Source organism: Amblyomma mixtum, chromosome 6 (genome assembly GCF_055824585.1).
Source record: "Amblyomma mixtum isolate Tamu chromosome 6, ASM5582458v1, whole genome shotgun sequence".
NCBI classification, from domain to species: Eukaryota; Metazoa; Arthropoda; class Arachnida; order Ixodida; family Ixodidae; genus Amblyomma; species Amblyomma mixtum.
The window spans coordinates 19,045,736-19,052,551 of record NC_143017.1 but is presented as its reverse complement, the minus strand read 5'-3'; positions in this window follow the sequence as shown (position 1 = coordinate 19,052,551).

Sequence of the window (6,816 nt, the reverse complement as noted above, 5' to 3'; positions counted from 1 at the left end):
TGTGGTTTCTTGGGAGGAGCAAGCGACAGCGAGGCGATGTGCACAGGACAACAAGCCAGAGTGGTTGCACTGGATCTGCAAGATTTCCGAAACACACTCCGCATGCCTTTAACGTAGGTCACGGGAGGGAAAACGGCGTCCTCAAGGGACTCGTGGCTAAATGCTCAACTCGCTAGCGAAACGTGTCGAGTGGCTGTGCAAACGCAAAGCTTGAGTGAACGAAGCCCTTTTTTGAGTTGAAGGAGACTGCTCAGTTCATGCAAGGTTAAAAAACGTGTGGGCAGCAAGTACCACCGTCCGGTGGTCGTGTCTCTTCCGAGTGCAGGCAGCTCTGAAAAGCTTTAGCCCTCACATTGTGACGACCCTAAACAGAAGAAAGACCCGAAACGGGTTACGTGCGCGAAGCCGTGAGGAGATATCAGCTTTATGGGGTGGTCCTGCCCCGCTCACTGCACGAAGCAGCTTAGCGGTAGGGGGCGCCCACCGTATCGGACGGTGTCGGAGCGCCCGATGCCGAGCTGCAATACCAGCGAGCTCATAGCAACACCCGTGGCCACAAGCCACCCGGCTCCCGGAGCCGCGACTCCCACAGTCGAAACAGAGACATCAGAGAAAAATATGTGCAGAAAACTCGGACCACCCACGCGGCTTCTGTACTCACTCACTTCGGGCTCGGCAACACCGCGGGCGCTAGGCCTCACGCTCCCTCAATGCGGACCAAGTTGTTCTCGTGCCTGAAGAAACTCACTAGAAAACTTGACGAAAAACGTGCTGAGCATGTCGAAAACTTCAAACATGCTGAAGCGCAATACACCTCGCACTCAAGAAAGCATGGCGCAGATCCTAGCAATGAAAATTCACACTAGGCCTAGCTGTTGTCATGTCCGGACACGTTCCTCGAACCGTACAGACAGTCGTTCAATGACCGAAGAGCGGGCACCACGTTGGGCGCCAGATGTGGGGGTTTAAATGGGGCGAGATAAATACGTTTCCCCTGTTTAATCGTGGCTGACACAGTTCAGACCACTCGACCCCACCTCGTGGTCGCGTATGCTACCGAGCGCACGCCGACCACGGTGGGCCTTGCTCTGAGGGAACAAAGGAACGACACTCTGGCTGGCACAAATAGGCATCTATTGCTACAACAACAACGCCGGCTAGCAACAAAATACGCTGAGGAATCGAGGACGTCCGACTCACCAGCACGGTTACGAGCGAACGTTCGCCCACGCTAGTGCAAGGGGAAACTCCGAGACCGGACGGGCCGAGCTGTGGAAGAACGTTCCCCACTCCCCACGAGGCTTCTCCATTGGCCCCGCCGGCGAAGAGCGGAGCCTCGCGCCGAACGTCAGTGCGCGTCCCCATTCCCCCGCGTGCGCGCGCAGCAAACACGCCATCCGTGGCGCTCGTGCCGCTGCGACGCCGGTGCCCTCCCATGTTAGTTGAAGTAACGCGGCTAAGGAGAGTGCATTGCGGGGAAGCGAACTACGGGGGTGAGTTTAGGGTGCATTGCGGGGGAGGCAGGCCACAGGGGACGAAGGCGCATCCCCACCCCAACAAACACAAAACCTCCTCAGAAACTCCAATAAAGGATGGAATGTCCCAGTCCCAGTACAACGTTTATCAAACGTTTCCAGACCATAGAGGCACGACACAGAAACACAAGCAAAAAGGCAGTGCTCCCACTAAAGGTCTAGAAACGTGTTTTCTGGAGTGTTAAGCAGCAACAAAAGCGAGTTAATGCATTTTCGTCCCAGAAATGTAACTGGGCATAACGTTTTGGGACCAATGATTTTCAACAAGAAATAAAAATCGACTGCTCGCGCTCTCTTTTCTCTCTCCTTCGCGCCACAAGCTGCGGGGAGAGGAGGTTTGCTCTTGCACTCGTCGTTTTGAGAGATGAAACGGCAGTTTCATTCGAACAGCCGAAGGAAGCGGTTAACCCCGCATCTCTCTCGGTGCATGCGTTTCTCGCACGTGGGCCGTCGGCTCCATGCTGCAGGCAGGCGGCGGCGGTCTGCATTTTCATCGCGCCGCCGGCAGCGGCGGTCAACATCTTTCCCGTCTTCTAGCGTTTTCCCAGCTTGCGCCCAACTTCAAAATTGTGTGGTGGTCCCTCCAGGCGTCTCCGACTATCGGCACTCCTCGCTGCGCCGCTGTCTAGCAGAAGTGCGGTAATGGCCTCCCGTCGCTCGCCCGGCTTCCTCGCTGGACGGACGCCATTTTGCGCGCGCTTATTCGCGCTGCCCGAGACGTTCGAGCACAAGCCCCAGCGCGCGGCAGTTCTTGCTGTCGTCACTGCGCCAACTCGGCTGTCGTGGACTTCGCAGCTACGGATTCACGGAAGTTTTCCCGCGCACCTCGGCGTGCCCACACCGGCGTGCCCACACTGCGTGTCTGCAGCGTACGCCCGTCTCGTCTTTTCTTTTGTCACCGAAGTTGCTCTTTACATACGTTTGCTTTTGCATGTGCATATCTGCTTTTGAAGCCCTTAGAATGCTCGTTTAAGGTGCATCAACTTTCAGCCTGTATTCTGTTTTACTTGCTTCATATTGCAGATTTCTCAGGGCTGGAGAAAAAAGTGGCCATCATATGCATGGCGCCGTAGTGTTAAGTACACTGTGTATTAAATGGTGCATACGTTTGCGTCTGCTGTTTGTATTCATTCAGATTTGCGCCGTTGAACGTATGTTTTTCGGCACGGACTTTCAATTCGGTCTGTATTGTTTTTCTTTGACTGAAACATGAATGCATTTTGATTGTGGTGGTGTATGTATGTATGTATGTATGTATGTATGTATGTATGTATGTATGTATGTATGTATGTATGTATGTAAATGACGGAAGCCGACAGTCACCGAAAGCAAGGTGCATAGGTGATGTTTTTATTTTGTAGTTTTTATCAATGGGAGATTTTTTAAAAGTAGAAGAAAAAACAACCACATGCCACTGTTGGGATCCGAACCCACAACCTCCCAATTTCTCGTCCGGTGCTTTACAGCTGAGCTATGGTGTTCGTGGGTTCGGACCCCACCAGTGGCATGTGGTTGTTTTCCTTCTGCTTTTAATAATCTCCCATTGATAAAACCACAAAATTGAAAAAGACATTATTTCCAGACATGCAGGAAATGGGCCTCGGGCAAAAAGCTACAAGGGTAGCTTGAGGGATGTTAGAAGCCCGGTAGAGGCAGAGCAGCAGAACATGTGTACATTCAAGGCTAACATATAGAGAATGTATTATGTAGTACGGAAAACAGCAAAAAGAGGAGAAATACTTGCGTCTGTGGAACAAATTAGAATGAAGACAGTAGCGGTCAACGATCGTCAAGCAGTACACAGGGCAATGTGGCTGACCCTAAAAAATAGTACTCATGTCGTCGATCGAAAATAGTACTCATGGCATCGATGAATTATAATTTAAAGTCCTTAAAGGGGATGGTAAGATGCTTGGGTTGTTTATTCTATGATGATTTAGTGTGTATGGTAAATTGAAACAAAGGCTCTGGTTTCCATGTAACATCCCCGTTCGAGTATCGTCCCATATTTGTTCGCTTCTGGTGTGAAAGCATGGTGTGGCGCCAACAGTTCATTTCCTGTTGGCGCTTGTTTAAGTAAGAACGAAAACGCTGTAAGGAGCTAGAGACCACGGACACCACAGCTTTCAAGTCTACAGAGTAGTATTTCGTGATTAAGGAGGTCGAAAGCTTTTGTAAAATCGACTAAAATACCAATAATCAAGTTTTAAGCTTCAATATTACTCAAAATAATTTCCATTTGCAAGAGTAAAGCAGATTCCGCGGACTTGCCGCTTTGAAATCCAAACTGACTGGCATTTTTTAAGGCATGTTTCGAAAAGAACCTATTGATTCTCTATATTTAAAGAGCCTTCGAAAACACAGGAAGAATATAAATTGGCCTATAATTTGTCAACTTATTCCTACCACCTAGTTCCTTTGAAGATAACAGCTACTTTTGCATATTTCATTCTTGCAGGAAATATATCCGATATGTGAGGGACAAGTTAAACACATAGTTATACTCGCACACCCTACAGCTACACCCCCCATGCTCCTTGGTTTCGGTGGCTGTCGGCTTTCGTCATTTATGTCATAATGGGCACCTCTTTCCTATCCCTTGTCTGCTGTGTGTATACATATAGGCTACACATAAACTTAAATACACCCGAAAGCAAAAGATCTGACAACCGTCGCCGTAGCCCGGTTGACAGGGCATCAAACGTGTAATTCAGAGGTCGTGGGTTGGGTTCCCACTTTGTTCATCTTACCTAAGACTACCGTTACGATGAATTCTCGGATAAGATAAGGTGCGACCTTTGGTTGGCTTTCCATAGGACTCAGTGTAAAAAAAATCTCAGCTCAAGACGAACTGTTATGCGTGTCCTTTGGTTAAAAGAACAAGGTAGGAAAATGTTTTAAAAAATTGCTTTTTTTTAAATAAAATTTCTGCTTTTTTCTGAACAAGATCCAATGTCTCCCTTGTGCGGGAACAACTTTTTCAACACAAGAAATAACATTTTTATAAACGTAGGTGGTGGTGAACCTTTAGCTTTCCTGTGTTGAAAAAAATGACAAAACAGGTATGTTGATTTTCACCAGGCTTAGAATGATTATTAGTGCTCATCTGGCGACAGCAAAAATCTCCCTAACTTTTTGTTTTCAGCCAAATTTAGCTCCGCTAAATTTAAGTGCGTTGCTACTCTCGCCCTGCTTGAGCACGATTTCATGAGCAGCACGGACTCGGAGTCTTTTTGGCTCGGGCCTCCGGTTTAAACAGTTACTGCATTGACTAACGGCGACGAATTTGTGCTGGAAGCATAGAATCTGCTCTAAACAGCCTATGTTTACCACCGTGCTTTTGGATTCAATGCCGCCCAGTGCAGAGCACAGCATCTGTGTGGTGAATAGCGTCTACCACGAATTCTGGTTTTTGAAAACTATCACTGTCAGCAGCGCACACTGACGAGATAAAATTGCTAACTGATCGCAGCTATGCACTGGTTGAGGAAGGAAAATAAATGCCTTCATGGGCAAAAGCCAAAGGCAAATCAGTATCCCACAGTTTCGCTTGGCAGTGCGCAGCAAAATGTGCCTGTTGGTATTTCGACGCTGGAAATATCCAGGATGAACTCTGGTTACTTTTAATGATGACTGCACTGCCAAAAAAAGGTCATTTTCATGTCATTTGGTTTGGTTTATGTTCGGACGAACATCGCTGCAAAGTAAGGCAAGGCCGTGAAGGCCACATGGAAGCGCATTGCAGTTCTTGCCAAGGGTGCCAGCCTTTCTTTAATACATGCTAGATTTTGTACTCTCACATAAATCAGCTGACACAGGAGATAGTCGAAGCGAGGGAAATTATTAGATGTGGTGAGGGTGTGCGAGTGCTCTGCCAGTGGCTTTACTGAATAAGGAGTTGAAGTTTTTGGATGCGAAGACGGAATGACGAATGACGGTGTCGCGTTTGGTTTCCGGCATGAGTGGCTGTGCAGTTCTTGCTTGCTTTTGTATTGTGCCCGATTTTCCTTATTGTGAAAGCGTATACAGGGTGTCCCAGCTAAAAGTAACCAAGCTTTTAAAAAAGACGAAGTGTCCTAGCCCCGTGAGACCAACTGAGGGTCGTTGCCAGTCGCGTGTCCTAGTCTGCGGAATTTTTGTTATTGTGCAAACGCAATTAATTAGCAGCGACTGATTAGCTAACTTTTTAATTATTGCCTTTAGGAAGAAAGTGTCAATGCAGGAATTGTAGATCCCATAGAAAAATGACCGGTTGCGGTGTTTCCAACCAAGTACCACTGATACAGATTCTTTTATTTGTCTGAAAAGAAAGCCCGCGAAATACAAAAAGAACCACGTGATAAGGAAGCAGTTTCAGCGCTCCCAAACGACCGGTCAAGCAACGACATCTGCTTATATTTGCAACGCTGCCCCGAACAGGGTTCGGCGTTTTGAGGTGGTGGCGAGATATGCGTCATGAAAAGTAAGCGGGCGCTGCTTTTCAAGGAAGTGAAGCGCGGCTCGCATGGAGCGCTTTTTCACGCGAAACCTCGCCTCGAGTGATAGGCATGTGGCCGTGCCGCCGAACTTGCACCGTCACGCGCTGAAGGAGCGGTCGCCCTAGCGCCCATGCGAGAGTTGCTGGCGTATATCTCGCAACCATCGCAAAACGCCGAACCCCGTTCGGGACAGCATTGCAACGATAAGCGAATGTCGTTGGTTGATCGGTCGTCTGGGAGCGCTGAAACTGGTTCCCTATCACGTGGTTCTTTTTGTATTTCGCGGGCTTTCTTTTAAGGCAAATAAAAGAAGCTGTATCAGTCGTACTTGGTTGGAAACACCGCAACCGGTTATATTTCTATTGGATCTACAATTCCTGCATTGACAATTTCTTCCTAAAGGCAATAATTAAAAAGTTAGCTAATCAGTCTCTGCTAATTAATTACGTTTGCACAATAAAAAAATACCGCAGACTAGGACACGCGACTGGCAACAACCCTCAGTTGGTCACTAGAATATGGGGTAGTGTGTTCAGGGAGGACTCGCGGCTGTCGCTGTTGATGTCGAAAGCCACGAGATGGCGCCACCAGAGCATGGGCTGTCACTGCATGCACTCCTCCCGATACGCGGCGGTGCGTTCTGTACATCGCACAGAGTATTTTTGGTCCTTTCAAAAGCCAACACTTCAATAACGTGTCCTGTAAATGTTTGTTATTGTACATGCACGACAAATAAAATTAAATGCGATAGGACAAGTCGCACACGGAAGAAAAAAAAAAGAGCAGTGACTAGCAGACGGCCG